Consider the following 18,489-nt stretch of genomic DNA (forward strand, 5'->3'; position numbering starts at 1 on the left):
GCTCACATTCAGGACTGTTGTTAAGTTCTCTACAGGGGAAAATAAGAAGCATCCCTGTAAATCAACTATATACCTACAGCTTCTAGGTCACGAGAACAGCCATTTTATCAATATTTTTATTTCTACCCTGCTGACAAGAAGGCTGAATCTGTATATTTAAGGGGAAAAAAAAGTTGTTTACTTAGTGAAAAAAGTGTCTTTCTTCTTTTGACTTGGAGGCATTCCTCAACTGTTCTTGCATTATTTATGTCTATAGCCTTGAAAGTCTTTGAAGTCTTCCATGATCTATATATAAAGCTGGCTTTCGATCTCTCTCCTATCACACAGGAAAGATCCATGTTCCTGGTCTCTCCTGCTTGGGGCTGTGGGCTTTGCATCCTTCTTAACCTCCTCTCAGACACTCTGCATTTTGCCTTCCAAAAGAGAGGTGGGGAGATACAGGTGTCTCTTTACAACCCCTCCCTGGCCCAAAGATTCTTGCACTTTGGTCATACAAAAATTTTATTTACCAGAAATGAAGAAGGGGCCGCTCAAACGACAGTGGGGTTCACTTATGTACTTTCTCAGGAAGCCAAACTCTATGCTTGCATGACCTTATGCTTTGGCATAGCTGGGATTGGGATGAGAGTGGGGACTTTGAAGGGGAGGATGCTGTTAATCAAGGGAAAAGGGTAAGGCTGGGTGAGGCCATGGCTGAGGGAGAAGGAAGCCTCCCAGGGCCCTGCCTGGGAGTTTGAAGTTTGTGATAGGTGAGCTCTCTCCTCAGCCTCCCCTGCGTTCACCAAGTCCTACATGCTCACTGATGCCCATGTGAGTGGGTAATTCTGATGTGAGCCAAGGAAGGGCTGCCTTCTGAGGTGAGCCCCAAGAGACAAGGATACATCTGGGCTACAACTGTTCCCCAGCTTTCATTGGTTGCTTTTATTTTCTCCTAACACATCTTCTTTGCTAAAAAGCTTTTAGCGCATGATTAAACACACACACACACACACACACACACACACACACTCAAAATCAGGTCTGAAAATAGTGTCTGAAAAATTTATGACCCATGGTCTCTCTTTTATAATACTTAGTAAGGATGCCTGGTACTTACATAGGGTTTATTCAGACTTCCTAATAGGCTCCCTTGGGTCATCATATACATTTTACAGGCATGTAATTAAAGGAAGGGTGGTATATGATTTGCCCAAGATCACAAATCTAAGTACAGATGACCCTTGTACAACGTGGGATGGTGGGAGGGAGAGGTGGGGGAGGCTGGGGGTGGGTGGGTGTTGGAGGCTGGGGGGGGGTTTAGGAGCACCAACCTCCCATGCAGTTGAAAATTTGAGTATAAGTTTTGACTCCCCCAAAACTTAACTGCCAATAGCCTACTGTTGGCCAGAAGCCTTATCATTAACAGAAATAGTCACTTAACACATATTTTGTATGTTCTATGTATTATATACCGAATTCTTACATCAAGTAAGCTAGAGAAAAAATCTTTTTTCAAATTGTCACCAACTTCAAAAAAATTTTCCAATGTATTTACTGAAAAAGGTCCATGCATTAAGTGGATCCGTGCAGTTTAAACCTGTGCTGTTCAAGGGTCACCTGTAATAATGTTCTTTAGACTGCAGTAAATTTAGTCTAGGCCTCCTGTCTCCTATATCCAGACTTTCTCACCCTATTAAACTCGTGTAAAAGTCACATCCTTTGTTTTGCAGAAGAATAACTCAGAGATTGCTACATGGGAGACTCCCAAATAGTCTGACTGGCCATGAGTCTAGCACAGGTTGCTCAAATTGCTGTTTGAAGGCTTAGATCACAGCTTCAAATAAAGTTGTGCCATTCTTGATATTAATGCTTTAAATAAACTATAAGCTGGATAGTTTCTATTTATTTAGCTACATGAAACTAGAAATCTTTTTGTATTTTTTTAATTAAAAGTTCAGTCAGTACCCTAACTGAACCTCCTCAGATATGAGGCTGCCAAGGGCAGGCAGGAGAGCGGCAGGCTCAGTGCACTCAGTGTGGGGGACCTGCGCCTGGTTCCTGCAAACCCAGCAGCACTGCCTCATGGGCCTTGGTGGGGGGGTGTTCCTCTTCATGCTTCTCTCACTTTTTTTCTAAAAATGGGCAAGGCATTTACTCTCTCTCAGCTTGTTTGTGCATCTGCAAAATGGGGCTAATGCCACTGTTTAACAGGGTGGTAACAACAATGAGATGAGTCAAGAATGTGACAAAACACCCACAATTATGAAGTCCCTCCTCATCACGTTTCCAAGTACTTCTGTGAAGGACAGATTGTTTAAGGTTGTGGAACATGTATTTAGAAGCCCTAAATGCTGACCCTACAGATATTCCAGATAGGTGGGGTGATTTAATGTGTCTGACAGAAAGTCAAAATAAAAGGTCTGAACTTCCTTCCTGAGCCCAGGTTAATGGGGATAACATGACAGCGGTTACAGCAGGGATTCACCAGGAAGAAGAGGCTGGGCTGAGACTGGGCGGGAAGGCAGTGTCACATCTGACCTATGAATCCCTGGCTTTCCTTCGGAAGAGTAGCAGGAGGAAAAAGCGATCAACATTCATAGTCACAGAAACTCAGGCTTGGAAGCTACCTCAGGGATGGTTTACTCTGAGGCTCTATCTGGCCAGTGAAGTAATCTCCTACACACATCTTGGGCAACAAGCATTCATCCCAAATCTCCCTGGTGACCTCTATTCACACAGACGCACTCCTTTGAAGGAATCATCATTAGAGAGTTCCTCTTTATAATGAACTGGAATTCAAGGTGAAGGGCAGTGATTGTCCAAATATTTCCACTCAAACCCCTGCCTTTACTCCTTACAGCAAGGAAATCATTTCTTTGTAAGACAAACACATATTTCTAACTGAACTGTCTTTTCCAACAACCTCGTGGAGACCCAAACTGGCTAGCGGACTGCAGCTGAATGCAATGAGCAGCCGTTATGAAGTCTCCAGCGCCAGCCACACATCTGTTGTTGATTGTTGCAAAGAATTCAGAAGCAAGTAGCTCTGGGTGAGGTGGCGGCAGCGACAATCTCTTTTCTCTTCTGCGTCCTCATCTGAGATAGAAGCTGATGCCAGCGCAGATTTGGTAACGGACCCTATGTGACTGCATCTGAGCAGTTAAGAGCTTTATTCGGGTTTCTGAATAAAATTTGAAATCCACAAGAGAACAAAAGTAGTGCTCCAGATGTGGACTTTGGACCACAGACCCCTGCCCTGAGATCCGTTTGAAAGTCCAATCCACTCCAAGTTCTCAAAATTTGATTTTTTATGTTAGTTTCTACATGGGTAGAATCTCTATTGAGGTAACACTTGCGCCAACTAGTCACCGTCTGAGAGACGGAAGAGGCTGGGAGGTGAAGCTTCAGGGCTGGACAGGCCTGCCAGGTGAAAGTCAAGGCTGAAATGCAACAGGCAAACTCAGCAGGTGGTGAAACTGTGAACCAAAGCAGAACCTACCCCCACAGGGCTTCAGGGGGAAAGTGGGAGCTGTTCTGCTCCTAGCACTGCAAGGCACAGATCAGATTTTCCATTTGAAGAGGTCAGGTTACAACCCTTAGGGTTTTCAGTTTCTCCTTAAAGAAGAACTATAGAAATACGCAATCATTACGGTTCATAAAGTTGTAGACATCATCCAAATGAATGCATTTTCTGAGAAACTGCTAATATGAACAGTGTGCCTGCCTCCTGGAAAAGGTCTTCCTATGTCCATACATTTCCTAGTAGAAACAGAAGAAAGCTAAAAATCCTAACTTTTAAAATCTGAAATTTCAACAGAATTTTTACTACTGAATTCAGCAAAGTCTGATCATATGCCATTTAACTTTCCCAATTTCAACTATGTACAATGTGCCCCAAACAAACAGAAAGAGAGAGAAAAATAATTTAAATGGTGCATCAGCCACCATTCCATTGAATGATTTTACGCTGCAGAGAAAGCATGAGATGGAGCTGGAAATTTCCTGGTCCCTCCCTGACTCTGTTTCTGCATTGCCTCTCACCCCTTGAGCACCTCACACCCTGATGATGAATGTTGCATTTAAGGTTATGTATTGTTTCATGACAAAGCACCTCTACAGACAAGTCAACTTTTTTATCTGGTCCCCAAGAAACAGTGACCTGTTTCAGTGCCAGAGGAAACACACAGGAAGTCATCTACTTACTGGAAGACAGTATGTTCTTCTCCAACCTGGTAACTTCCTAAGAGGTTTTCAAAAATAATATTGACCCCACACAATTTTTACTTCACACATAACTCTTCTGTGCTCTTAACCAAACTGGCACCTTAGCTTCTCATATGTTAGAGAGGTGTGGTCAGAATTGCTCAAAGACACTCAGGGTTTTAGCCCTGCAGTCTCCAAACTGTGTGCCATGGAACTAGGTGCATTACAGCAAACTCAGAGGGGTGTCACAGGATATTTCAAATTTTTGAGGCAAACACAGCATTATTGAACATCTCTCGACACTGCACGAACTACTAGTTCAAGCTAGTGTACAGTGTAACGTTAGATAGAGTTGTAATACTTTGGAAGACATCATTTGTTTGCAGAGCTAGGTTGCTGACTGTTGCTGTGACAAAAGGAAAATAATGAAAACATGGAGCAGGACTTTAGGGTAGTGAGGTCCCATCTGATTTCAAGGTTTGAAAAGTTGTGAAGTGGCCACTGATCAATATGAGGCCTTCCAGCTCCAAATTCACCCTTCATTACCTGCTGAGAGAAAATAACGATGGGGTTTAATATTTTTTTCATTTGCCAGCTGGCTTATGGCACAGCAAGAAAAACATCTCCTTCCTGGTTCTGGTGTGCTTATGCAGCTAATGCCTGTAAGTGTGCATTGCTCCTCCAGCACCCACACAGTACTGGCTTGTGCTGGATGGGGTGGATAGCACCACCCAGCTTCCAGAAGCTTCTGCTGGCATTGCTCTCAGGTGGTTTTGCAGCAGACTGCCTCAGCGGGAAACCTCCCCATGACAGATTTCCTCCTCATTCTAGAGGGTGGATTTTCAGCAAGTTCTACTAGCAGAGCACCACAGTGGCTTCTCTGCCGTCCAAAGAGCCATGGCCAGCCATCCCCTCTCCCACGAGGTCAGGAGTGGAAGAAAGGGAAGCTCATGCTTGGTGCTATATCCCAAACCCAGGCAGAGTGGCTGCTATTTCTCTATTCTTTAGAAATCTCTTTACTTCTTAATAGCTAGTCCTCATCAAGGTTAATATTTCTTTTTTTAAACTGTTCTCTTTTTTATTATTATTTTTAATCGGAGTAAAATACACATCACATAAAATTTACCATTTTCATCATGTTTCAGTGTACAGTTCAGTAGTATTAAGGACAGTTACACTGTTGTGCAAGTGTCACCACCATCCATTTCCAGAACTCTTCATCATGCGAAAGTGAAACTCTACCTATTGAACACTAAGTCCCCCATTCTGCAGCCCCTGACGGCCCTCATTCTATTTTCTGTCTCTGAATTTGACCTCTGTAGGTGCCTCATATAAGTGGAATTGCAGAGTACCTATCTTCTTCGTGACTGGTTTATTTCACCTAGCACAATATCCTTGAGGTTCATCCATGTGGCATGTGTCAGAATTTCCTTCCTTTTCAAGGCTGAATGATATCCCATTGTATGTATAGACCACATTTTATTTGTTGCTTCATCCATCAACGGACACTACTTGGGCTGCTTCTATCTTTTGGCAATTGTAATACTGCCATAAACACGGGTGTACAAATACCTGTTCAAGTCTCTGCTTTTTGGGCATATACCCAGAAGTGCAGTTGTTGGACCATATGGTAATTCTGTTTGTAATTTTTTGAGGAGTCACCATCCTGTTTTGGTAGTTAATACTTTTTTTATATTAAGCCTCCCTGTTCATATTATCATGTGTTTTGTCTCCTGACTGGATGCTGACTGATACATGCAAGGCCCAGCAGGGGCACACATTCCATTGGGAAGTAACGGTGGTGAAGAATGAAGTAAAATCATTGTATTTTATATTTCAATTTATGTGTATTATTTTTCCACATGGCTACAAAGTTATTAGTGCATAAATACTTATTTAGTTATTTGGACCTTGTGGCACTTAATAAACGAAACTGTTAGGTATTTCTTGTTTCCTAGAAATGACATGAAAAAGGTAGTGACACATCAAGGGCTCCAGGTGTAAAGAACAGTGGGACTCTACTCCAGCCTACATGTTTCTAGCCACCCTTAGGACCTGTCTGCATGGATGGTTCCTGAGGCTTCATCCTCATTATCTGAAGGCACAGATAGACCCTCCTGCCACACACCCACACAGCATCTTGATTTCTTCATAATGCTAAGATTTTTCTCACATGATGGTGGCTGGAAATCTATGTTCATCATTGACTTATGCTGCTCCATCTGCCCTTACTTCTAACCTCACTAGGTCTCACAATCGAAATGTTTCCTAGATACCTAGGCCTGTTTTTGCTCCAATCCTGCAGCTATTAGTCAAACTAGCATTTCTAGCTGGTTATTATCTAACAGATTTTAAGCTGATTTCCCTTTGATGAGACCATGGGTTGAAAATGCAAATACCCACCGAGGCTAGAAATACAGCCATTCATACCTGCCGCAACTACTGGCTGCTCAGGCCTTACACCCGTGAAGGCAGCAGGGATAAGCAGGCTCTGGGCCCAGGATGTCAGAGGGCACATGGGCCTCTCCCTAAGAAAGCCGCCGCAAGGTGAGTGAGGGTGAACAGCGCTCCTAGTGGCTAAATCATGAATGTGCACCCCCAGTATTTGAAAAGCCAGTCATTGAGAAACTCTTTGACACTTGTTTTCCAGTAACTGGAGGTTACTGGAAACAAACCTTAGGAATCATGACACACTGTACAGCCACACTGTGGGACCAGCTGCTTCTGGCATATATTGCTTCTAGGTTACACCCCCCACCCCCAGCCCCACAAAGTCTCACTCAGGCCCCAAGTCCACCATAAAGCCTACTGAAGCCCAGTGATCATGTACTATAGAGTCCATAATCTTCATGCTCATTGTCTTCTGAGGCAGATTTGCAAACTATTTAAAACAAGAGATTATACTTTGTGGATTTTTTCTCCTTTCTGGAGAGCAGAACATGTTGGATCCTTTGAAGGCACTATATAGCTAATAAAATCATCATTTAATTATTTCATAATATTGAATTATGACATGTATGAGTAAGCTTAATTTCCCCCTGCCCAAAAACTACATTAAAAGGAACTGTATCCATAAATATTTCCTATCTTCAAACAAAGAAAACAAGAGAAGAAAATTTGCACTGCATCTGGAGGACTGAAGCTGGTAATCTATAACAACCCATAAATCTAGCAGGCTTACAAAAAAAAAATCTGTCAGATAAAACGCCAAGAAGAAAATAATTCTGACAGCTGCAAACCTTCTGTTTTACAACATGCACAGAATGGACGCACTTCCTTTTAACATCCTCATAAACAAAGAGTGCTGAGCAAATGCAAACATCCCCAGTAGAAGCTAGTAGAGTCTAGGCTTCAACTAATGGACTGTGCTTATCTTTATAGAGGCAACCTCCCCAGGCACCCAGCAAGCCCACCTCAGTTGTTCTAGGAACCATTAGGAAGATGGATTGAACAAAATTCCATGTCAGTTGATGGAATTCCCAGGGCCAGCAAGGTACGAGAAGCAGCAGCCCACATTAAAAGAGCTGCAACCTCACCGTCCTCAGTGTGGGAGTTCTGTTTCCTTTAGGTTAAAAACTAACATCCAGCACTGGGCCACCTGAATATATAAATATACCAATAAATCCCAGATGGGAATTCTAGACATCTCTTTACTCAGGCGTGGACTTCTCTCAGGCGACAAACATTCTACTCAGCAAGTGTCTCAGGAATGAGCTGCCCTCAGAGACTGTGTTTACAGTATGTTGTCTTTTCCAAAGCCACTTTGGGACCCATCGTTACACAAAGTGTAATTAATTTTGCCATCTGTTTTCTTACTGGAAGAAATTAACCTGTGGATGTGAAAAGGTAGTCCTCTCGTTGTCCCAAATACCCTTTTATCTGGACCAGGGGAAGGAAAAAGTATCCCATTTGCCCACAGTCTCAAATTCTGAACCAGCAATCAAATTTAGAACTAAACAATTTATGTATTTAAATTAAGCTGGCAATAATTAGTACAATTTATCAGGCACCCACTGCATGCTAGCTATTATGCCAGGCACACTGCAGAACATCTCTCTACTCCTACCCCATCTCTGCAAGGTGATATTTTCTAGCCCATGAAGTACTTCTGTACCTCGCCGTGCTACTGACTCTAACAATCCTGTAAAGAAGGAATCTTGGGTATTACTGGCTCTGTTTGTTTCTGATGAGGTTACAGACCTGCAGAGAAATTAAGGGGCAGGCCCAAGGCCAGCTAGCTAGGACTGAATGTGAACTGAGACTAGAATGTGGGTCCTCTGACCTCATTCCTTGCTATTTTTCTCTACACTTTGGTGTCCCTGACTGAGAGGAGCACGAATAATTTTTATCTCAAGGCAAACATGCCACATGCTCCTAAAGAAGAGGGATGTGGAGCAGCAAGAGAGGTCAGACCACAGAGCTAACTGGGAGGCCCTGAGCCTGGCTGACTAGGGGGAGGAGTGAGCCAGACATTAATAGAAAAGGGGAAGGCCAGAGGAAGAACAGGTGTGGCAAGGGGGAAGGGTAGAAGTTCTACTTCACACCTCTCAGACTGAGCAGGACAACCTCTTCTCTGAGGCCAATTTCCCACACAGACAGGGCTTTTCCAAGGACCACTGCTGCTTCTAGAAAGCTCACAGTTTTTGATGGAAAATTTTCTAAAGTAGATTGCAAAGAATATCTCCTCTCCACTGAGGAGAAACCATGGAACATACCTTATTTTATTTTTTACAGAGTAGAGTATTGTTATTAATCACATTCTTCTGTAATACAAATACAAACCTACTTTTGCTCATGAAACCCTGCCTAACAGAGGTGTCCTTTTTCATTGTTTTTACACCCAGGCAATAACTCCTATTCGATTTCAAGAGACAAGAAGATGCGAAAATCTCTGTCCCAACATATAGATCTACAGAACAGATGTAACGCTCTTAATATAGTAGAGTCATAAGGAGGGACTAAAATCAGTAAAATGACTGCATATAATTAAAATTGTCTTGAAAATTCCTTAAGTGGCCCAGAAAGTACTGTACTATCTTCAGTTTTATATCTGTCTACACAATATGTGTAATTTTCTCTCTTTAGTCTATGTTTCTCTACAGCTGCCAATCAGATATTTGAGCTCTTCCTCTATGACGTACATAAAATCATTACTACCCAGACTTGCCTATTCTCCTGAACAATGTGTTTCCCATTCGGTTGGTGATCAGACCCTTTAAAACTCATCCACTCCATTGGTTTCATCACTTGGTCAACAAAAGTGTTGCAGAGAGTTACCGCCTGGTCGTGAAGTGGCTAAATGTGAATGGTGCAGAATTCCTGATGCCTGTCTTCTTCCACGGGGTCAGATGTCACTTTGCACTGACAGCATCTAACAATCCCTCGACATCTTCTAACTGGAGGCCCAAGGGACCCAGGGAGAGCCACAGGGCGATGGGGGAAACCGGGGGCCCCCTGTCTGCTCTAGAGGAAGTGGCAGATGCCACTGTTCAGATGTCATCTTCAGTTATGTAATTCTTCATTCTTCACTATTTATTGAGCATCTATCATGTTCAGGCACAAGACAAATGGTAGAAATGAAACAACCATGGTAGCTGCCTTCACACAGCCTACACAGTACAGTGCGGGAGGAGGAGGAGACTAATTCAAATACAGTAATAAGCGCAATAGCATTAAAATATGGGGCACTATGGAAGCTCACAGTGTTAGGCAGAAAGACAGACATGGGCAGCCAGAAAAGGGAAGATAAGGTTCAGAGAGAAAGTCTCCCAGATATAGTTCAAAGAAAAAGCCACCCAAACTCTGCCCAGGTTGGGGGTCCCCATGTGGAGACAACAAAGGCTTTGCAGGGAGAGAACTTCCTCCCCAACCAGATCCTAATCTAATGGGACTAAGAACTGCCCAGATCACACCTCAGCATGGGGAAGGACATGCTCACTGAGAGGGGGGACCTGTCAATCAAGTAACCCCAGCTTATCAGTCAAAGAGGCACCTCTAACCAGAATGCAATATATCAGCATCCCGCCTAACATACCGAGGCCTTTGTCTGCCTTGACTCTGGCCTGCTCCTCTCTTGAATGTATTCAAATAAAACTTTCACTCTGCTTTGCTACTGCGTCTCTACCTTTCAATTCTCGTTGAGGTGGGAACAAGCACCAAGGAGAATAAACTCAACCCGTAACAACAGGACAAGTACCTGGGGAAGGGAGTCATCCAGGAAGCCTTCCGGGTGCCTCAGCTAAAACTTGAGGGTCAAGGAATTAGCTGAGGGAGGAGAGGTGAGGGAAAAAAGGAGGAAGAATGGTTTGCAGTAGAGTTAACAGCATGCACAACAGCCCGTAGGGCAAAGGACACATGTAAGAGAGGAAGACTAAAGCAAGGGCTGATGGATGTGACAATGAGGTGGCCCTGCGGGGTCTCTGAGAAAAGCAACTGAGTAACATGACTGGGGAGAGCAGCCAAATCGCAAGGGCCTTCAGAAGAAACCAGTGTTATGGAAGGGGAGAAAGGATCGGATGATTCATTTATGAAGTCTGACTGTCAGGAAGAAGCTGAGCCAGCCCTCTGCGGAGGGAATATTGAAATTCCTGTGACTCTCCCAGTGGCCCACGACAAACCCCAGCAAGCTGGGTGCAGGGAGATAACACATTGGCAGGAATCTGCATGGACTCCAACACAAGTTTGAATAATGTAAATGAACAAGGATAAAGTTGAGCCTCCCTCCCTGCTCAGGGGCTGGTGCTGGTCCAGCAGGTCCTACCAGAAGCTACGCAGCACAGGTGTTGCCTCCGAGGTGCCGGGGAGGCTCCCAAACCCCAAATTATCCTCCTAGCACTACAGGAAATACTCATCAGAGAGGCGGTACTTTGGGCTAAACTTTGCCTTACTTTCTGTTCTACCATTGGGTTCTTTTAAAACTATAAGTGCCTCTGGAAGGAAAGGCCTGCGGACGAGTAACATCTAAGAGTAAATGACTTCACTGGTTTCTCTGTCCCCTCACAGGGCGTCCCAGGTGGAAGGAAGCAGGGAGGCAGAAATAAAGAGTGTGGGGAGGGTGGGAAGATTGGCAAAGAGTGAACACAAGCTTTGCCCCACTCCCAGCTGCACCCTGGTCACTAACCCCACGCCTGCCTAACACCAAGAAAAGGCAAAGGAGAGTGAATATACTCAGCAGATGATTAGTAAGGCAGGCTTGTGAGTTTCCAACGCTTGGAGCTCCTTACCTTCAGGGATGCAAATTTTTTAGATGATGTAAAATACCCAGAACTGTTTTGATGGAGATTTCCATCTCTGCTTCTCCAAACTGATTCAGCCTCCAAAGGCTGTGAACCAAAGAAATGATTTCATGAGGATGTGATTTCTTTTGAAGCATTTCCAATTTGTGGGTAAAAAACATGGTGGTCCACTTATCCCAGCAACAGTCAGTCTTTTCACTCAAGGTAAAAAGCTAAAATCTCTTATAAAAATAAAATTACAAAAGGCTCATGTCCATAAAAATCTGGCTGGCCTCTTTGAAGCTGAGCAAAAGCCCCAGTGATAACTGAAGGTAGTCAGTTTACTGCCCAGAAATCACTAACTGGCAGCCTTAAGACATAATCCAGCTCCACAGGGCTTTCTTGGGCCAGAGTTTTGTGTTTCATCTGAATGCAATGCCTTAGATGGGCCCTGCTCTCTACAAGTTGGCCACCTGCCTCAGGACTTCCAGTCATTCATATAACATGCTATTTACACATTCATAGTTCTTGCCTGGTTCTGGTAGACATCTGAGTTTGGGACCACTGGTTTATATGGTCCGATATTAAAAACAAACAAACGACCTGTCTCCTACTAAGGTGGAGAGCTCCAGTGTGCAGAACGGGAGATCGACAGCCCCAGTGGTGCTCACCAGTCCCAGGATAAGGCCCGTGGCCATGGCTAAGAAACGACTTTTTAACACAAGTAAGTCACCGTCTGATCTTCTTGCCTCAGATAAGCTTCTCCTGCAAGATCCCTGACATCTTGATGTCACAGGACACACACTGGCAGCCAATATCCAAGCCTGGCTTGGCAAAGGCAACAGCCCCTCCATCCAGCATCTGTCCTGGCCCTTCACCCCAACCCTGTCTCTATTCACTGTGACACCTCCTCTCACACCCTGCACAGAAACCAGGAATCAGAAACCTGCAGGTGTTCTCATTCAATCTCCTTATGCCACACACTTATTCCCGAATGAGAATTAGGCCCAGCAAGCTGATACACGTCCGAAGGCTCATCATACAAGTAAGTGTTTTAGGAGGTACTAGAACCTGGCTCTCTGACACCTCTTTGCAATCAGCACCCCCAGGACATAGCCTGCCTTCAGGTACCCATGTCCTTATGCAGCCGAGCCCAGTGCTGCTGGACTTGATTTCTGTGACCCCGATAGGCAGCCTAGCTCACTCAGGTCATCATGAGGGTTTTGATCAAAGCCCATTGATAATAAGGGGCTTCTCTGCCCTGGTAGGTCCTCTGTGCATCTATTTCCCTCATGGATGCGACAGGGAACACTGGTTGGCTGGGGACGAGGCTCTGGAGTTTGGAATCCCACGCTCCAGTCACGGATTTCATCTGCAAAGATAAACTGGTACGTCTACCACTCTGCCTTCCCCATCCCACCGGCAGCACTGTTTTCCTTTGTAGCACCATGCTTTTCACTCCCCAGGGCCCTGTGAATGTTGCCCCGGTCCCTTCCCTGGAGCCATTTGCCTGGAGGTCTCATCTAGGGTAACCTACATAAAACTGTATAACCTGCTGCTCTCTTTTGTTTATTTGTGTGCAGCTTCAAAGTCTTTATGTTATCCAGAGCCCAGTCATTTCAATTAAAATTGATAAAATAATCACATATGGCAATTAAGCCCAAATCTATAAAATGTAAGGGTATTCTTTATAGGAATGTATGGCCTCAGTACACTCTTTTAAAAGAAAGATTATATTGGGTTTCAGTGGTTTATGGGGACATATAATTACCATAGGTTGAAGGGCTGCCTGTAATTAATTTCCTCTAGTTCTTATTCTCATTGTTCAATGCATACCTGACCGGGTCTATGGGACCTTGGGATGCATTCTCGACTTCTGAGAATTTCCCTCCAACTGGCAGTGCTGGTTCATGGAGTCTGTGCTGGGCCCTCCCTGAAGGCATCTGTCTTTTGCCATGGGGGCAGGAGGGGAGTTGGTAATCCAGGATGTAGGGTTCCATTCTGTATTACACCATTTGCCAGTTACCAAATAAGAAGCAACGGGGGAAAACCACAGCAGAGGGAGCCTGTGCAGTAGACATGGAGACCCATCCCACATCATTTCCATCCCCCTCCTTACGTAGCTGCTTGTTTGACAGAAAAACCGAACCCCCACCCTCCACCAGCTCTCAGGTTCAGCCCTGACCGTTGTGACTCCGTCACTGTAATCCCATCCCTCTTGCCTCTAAGCGACTGGTTTAGACAACCCAAACCCAAGCCAGTCAACACGGCACATGCCACAGCCAATAAGCTGGCTTAGGGCTGGGCACTTGGCCCAGTCTAGGTCAATGAGACACCAGGAATCTGCTGGGGGGTTCTAGAAAGTGTCATTCGCTCCTCTGACATAGCCGCCTGAAGCCAGTTCTCTCTCTCCTCTGGGCAGCCTGTTGTGGACATGAAGTTAGAATTGTTGGAGACATTCAACCACCAAAAGAGAATCTAGGGGAGGAGGAAACTCAATCACAGATGGCAGACTGGAGAGAAAATGGGTTCTTGACATCACTGAACTGCTAAATCAAACCCTGCTCTACTTAGGTAAGCTAATAAACAATTCTCTTTTGTATGAGCCAGTCTAAACTGGCTTTCTTTTCCTTGCATAGGAAGAGCCATAACCAGTATAATAGCCTGGGCAGCTAACACAGAGTGTGATTGAGGGCCTCTAATCTTGCTGCCGGCCTTACCACAAGCCCAGCCCCTAAAGGGCAGTGGGCAAAGGAGCCCAGGGAGGCACAGCTGCCCAGTGCTTACTACCCCGTGTCCTCAAGCTTGTTGCCGAACAAAGGCCAGAGTGCAGCCTGGAAACCCCCTCTCTGGCTGGGCCGAGCCTTGCCCGTGAGATGGCAGTGGTAGCAGAGAGAAGAGACCCAAGGGGAGGATGCCAAGAACCTCAGTGGCACAGGCAGGGTGGAGAGCCTGCGGGGCGGTCCCTGGGGCCCTGGGCTTCCTTTTCCCCTCCTGGCTCGGTTCCGCCACACTATCCCCGACCGGACTTCCTGGTGGGCCCTCTGTGGGGCATCCTCGCCCCAGAGGGGTGGCTGCCTTCCTGACAGGGGTCAGAAAAGGAGAGACTTGTATGGCAGGCAAGGATGTGTAAAAGCTCCAGATCCCAGCTGGGAAGCAGGAACCAGGAGTGAGGTCAGTCCTGCCGTGGGATTTCTCCCAGCAGCTAAGATTGTGCTGAGGAGCTCCAGGACCCATCTGTGGAAGGGCCGGAAGTTATTAAGTAATTAGCAAAGCAGGGGCGAATCAACAATGGAAAGCACTGGGCTCTCAAAGTCAGGTCAGATTTGTCCCTTCGGATGTGCTCATCAAAATCCACTTAGGGCTTTAAAAAGGCACACAGCACAGGGCTAATCATATTTCTGCACTTGCATTCTGCTGCTCTACAGCTGAAACACTGAATTCCCCCAGGATGACTTTCTGGAAGCTGGAGAAATCAGTTAGGGTTTCCCCTACGGAGGCACCTTTAACTGGACACTTTCATTCTCCATCATCTACTGGAAGCAAACACTTGTTCATAAGCTAGAAACGCAGACACATTTCTGGTCAAGTTTCTTAAGACCTACTGCTCACAGCATTCCTTACATAAATACCTGCATTTTTGCATTTGCTCTGTTGTTCTACAAGCCCTGGGTTTTCATAATGGAACTTCCTTCAGCAGGTGCTCCTCAGATTCTCACCACAGCCCGCACAGAGGGTTCCCCCAGAGCACCACAGCTTCTAAAGCCCACGAACCAAAGGACCATGGAGGGTCTGTGCCCTCTGGCTCCAGGGGTAGACGAAGGCCTAAGCTGCTGAAAGGAGTATGGGTTCCAAAGGATGCATATCAACTCAAACCCTGAAGGGTTGAGGTTATGGCATTTCAGAGTTCATTTATTGACCATATATGCAAATGAATATAGGAAACTACCTCCGTTGGCAAAAAAAAAGAAAGAGAAAGTACTATACAAACAAATGTAATGTAAATGCAAAATATGACGATGGTATAAATCTTGCATTACCTTTAAAGGAGCTTTGCTTTGGGAGGAAGGGGAAGAAGGGGCAGGACAGTTAGGGATGAATTAATTCTCTGCACAAGGTAGGACCAGTTTTGTGCAAATGCCGCATGTTCCTTTGTCCACAGGATCCAGGCCATCGGTGGTAGAGGAGAGGGGACAGCACTAAGTCATTTTCCTCTGTACTCAGCATTAGTCTGACCTTCATCAGAAAGTGAGATTAGAAGGTTTGGCCTGTGTCCAGAAGACAACGGTCATAAGATCGAAAGGAGATGGAAGGAAAAACAAAATGCTTCAGCTGGCTCACAGTAAAGCAAGAAGGCAAAGAATGTTACACAGAATTGTCCTGGTCAAGCTGCATTTGGTGTCAACCAGTTGCTCTCTCTCCTCAACTATTTTCAAATTTGCTTTAAGTAACAGTTACTCTTCTATCTTACTAACTCTCATGAGTTAGTGACATACTGAGAATCATGATCCAACACTTTGGGACTATACAAATCTTACATTAACTATATCCATGTAACTGAAAAATGAACATAGGGAGACTTTCTGAGATTGTAGGTTACTGGGTTTAACCACTGGGAAAACCCGAAGGATGGATGGATCATCTCACCAAAACAAAGGAAGGTGGTGTTTGGCAGAGTACTGCCCTGAGATGGGAGGTCTGATCCTTTCTTGTGTTTGCTGTGGGCCTCTACAGGTAGGCAGGACATGCTAGGGGAAGGAGCAAGTTGAACTGTGCCCAGACACAGCTGCTGGCAAGCCCCCAGCACGTGGCTTCCTCTGGACCACTGCCCTTGGGAACGTGAGCCTGCGTGCGGTGGTGCAGCCCCACCAGGGCAGGCAGGATGAGGCAAGAATGCGGGGCTTAGGGGGCAGGTTCTCACCCCAGCTCTGGCTCTAGGACGCTGAATAACCATGACACCTGATGTGATTTCTCTGTCCAAAGTTTCATCTATAAAATGAGATTAGATAGCTTTTCATCTCATGCCCAGTAAAAGTTAAATTCACTGAAACTGTCCATAAGGCCCCACCTAATCTGGGCCCCTCACCTTCTCTCTGGCTCATCGATCCCCTCATCAGCTCCACTGCTCTTTCTGGAACACAGCAGGGGCCTTCCCTCCTCAGGGCCTTTGCATCTGCTAGCCCTCCACCTGGAATGTTCTTCCCCGGGATACTCAAATGTCTGGCATACTCACATCCTTTACAAGAGTCTAAAATCACATTCTCAGTGAGGATGCACAAGTGCAAATCCTTCACAGATGCCCCACAATCCTTACCCCCCTTTCAGCTTAAAATTCTTTTTTTCTCCTTAGCATTTAATTGTATCCCACATATTATATATTTTACTTACTTATTTTGTTTATTGTCTGTCTCCCCCACTATAGTGTTGGTTCTCCAAGGGCAGGGATTTCTACCTGCTTTGTTTACTGCTGTATCCCTGGTACCTGGAAAAGTACCTGATACATAACAGGAAGTCAGTTAAGTTTTTCTGAATGGATGCATGCATGGGTGGGTGAAAGGGAGGGCAGGAGGTGCTGGGCTCTGGCCAGTGTCTTCCAGCTGAGGTCTGTGGGCTGTGGTGTCTCCCCTCTGCCACCACTGTACCAGGATGGACTCTATAGCCACGCGAAACAACAGGCCAGCCCAGGCCAGGTGTGGGATGCTTTCACTCCGCGGCAGAACTCAGGCGCTGCCTCCGGTGTGCTCCATGCCCTCAGACGCAGAGCCGAGTACACCCTGCCCTCTCAGCAAAACCACAACCTCCAAACATCGTCCGTGGGAAATTCTTTATATCAGGGCTCAGCTCCATTTTCCAGAGTCAAAATCAATATTATCTGGGGGGAACAAAGTTACACCCATCTTCATTTAAAATCCCCGGGGAAAAGAAAAGCAAGCTTCCTTACTGCTAAGCCACCGCACTACTAGTGATGCTCCCGTGCGTTTCAGCCGGTTCCACTAGAGGGCAGCACCATTAGGGCCTGCCGGCATCAAAGGGCGAGATTTGCCAACAGCACAGAGAAGCCCACACAGGCCTGTTTTCTCCCACAGGTACCCCTCGCCTCCTCTTCACTTTTAGCCTATTTTCAACAAATAACTTAGAATCTGCTCTCGAATGGTTCGAGCTTAGTCACTGAATGCACATGACTTGATCACTTGAATCAGAAGCTTTATGTATGTTTCTTCTTTCTGCCAAAATAGTTACTTATCCTCTCTTTGGAACTCTCCCCAAAACTCACTTCTTCCACAAAACCTTCCAGCCAAACCTGGTTCTGATTCCAGCTGCACATACGTCACGATAAACAGTCACAGGCACATAACCATTTTATGTGCCTACATTCAAATATCAAGAAAGAAGACAGAGAGAATCCCATGCACACCTCTGGCCGCCTGGTCAGCAAATGTACATGTAACGTAAACGATGTGCAGGTGACCACCTTCCTTGCAACAGAAGTCACGGCTGTAGGAAATAGCACTGGCTGCCAAGGGTTCAACGTATGGGCCAAGAGACTAGATACACTAACACCCATTTATGTCTTTCAATTTCTAGTTCCTTCCTAGTATTCAATTTAAGCTCCTGAAAGTCTTTTGAACAGAAAAATTTTAGACAAACCTTAACAAAAATTATGCAAAAACTTGAACAAAAATGTGTAAATACCAATATAACTTTAGGGCCTATTTAAGACACTTTCTTTATTTCAATCCTCAGAAACTTTTCCAATTTACCTTAAAGATAAAATTAAGTCTACTTGTAGAAAAGCATTAAGTATGGCTGAAAAAAAAAACCAAAGACATATTTTAAAAGTACGAAAGGCCACATACATAGGGTTAAATTGCTGATTGGCTGTTAGAGAAAATGGTAGCACCAATAGCCCCACAAGTACCTACAGAACAGAACAGATGTGAACACGCTTGTGTTTGCAGGTCACCACATGATATCACCACCACTACCAGACTGTTGGGAACCAGAGACGTCTTCAGGTAGTAAAGCCATGGAAAATGTAAGGAGAAACTTTAAGGAAAAAGCTGTCCAATCTTCTCGGAGCCCCATTTCTGAA

General features: G+C 45.2%; 1 protein-coding gene across 3 annotated transcripts in view; it reads right to left on the reverse strand.

Moving 5' to 3' along the window:
- The window catches only part of TNFAIP8 (TNF alpha induced protein 8), a 112,200-nt gene that overhangs the window by 42,818 nt on the left and 50,893 nt on the right, over window positions 1-18,489 (reverse strand). The window lies entirely within an intron of this gene.

Source organism: Manis pentadactyla, chromosome 13 (assembly GCF_030020395.1).
Source record: "Manis pentadactyla isolate mManPen7 chromosome 13, mManPen7.hap1, whole genome shotgun sequence".
Taxonomy (NCBI): domain Eukaryota; kingdom Metazoa; phylum Chordata; class Mammalia; order Pholidota; family Manidae; genus Manis; species Manis pentadactyla.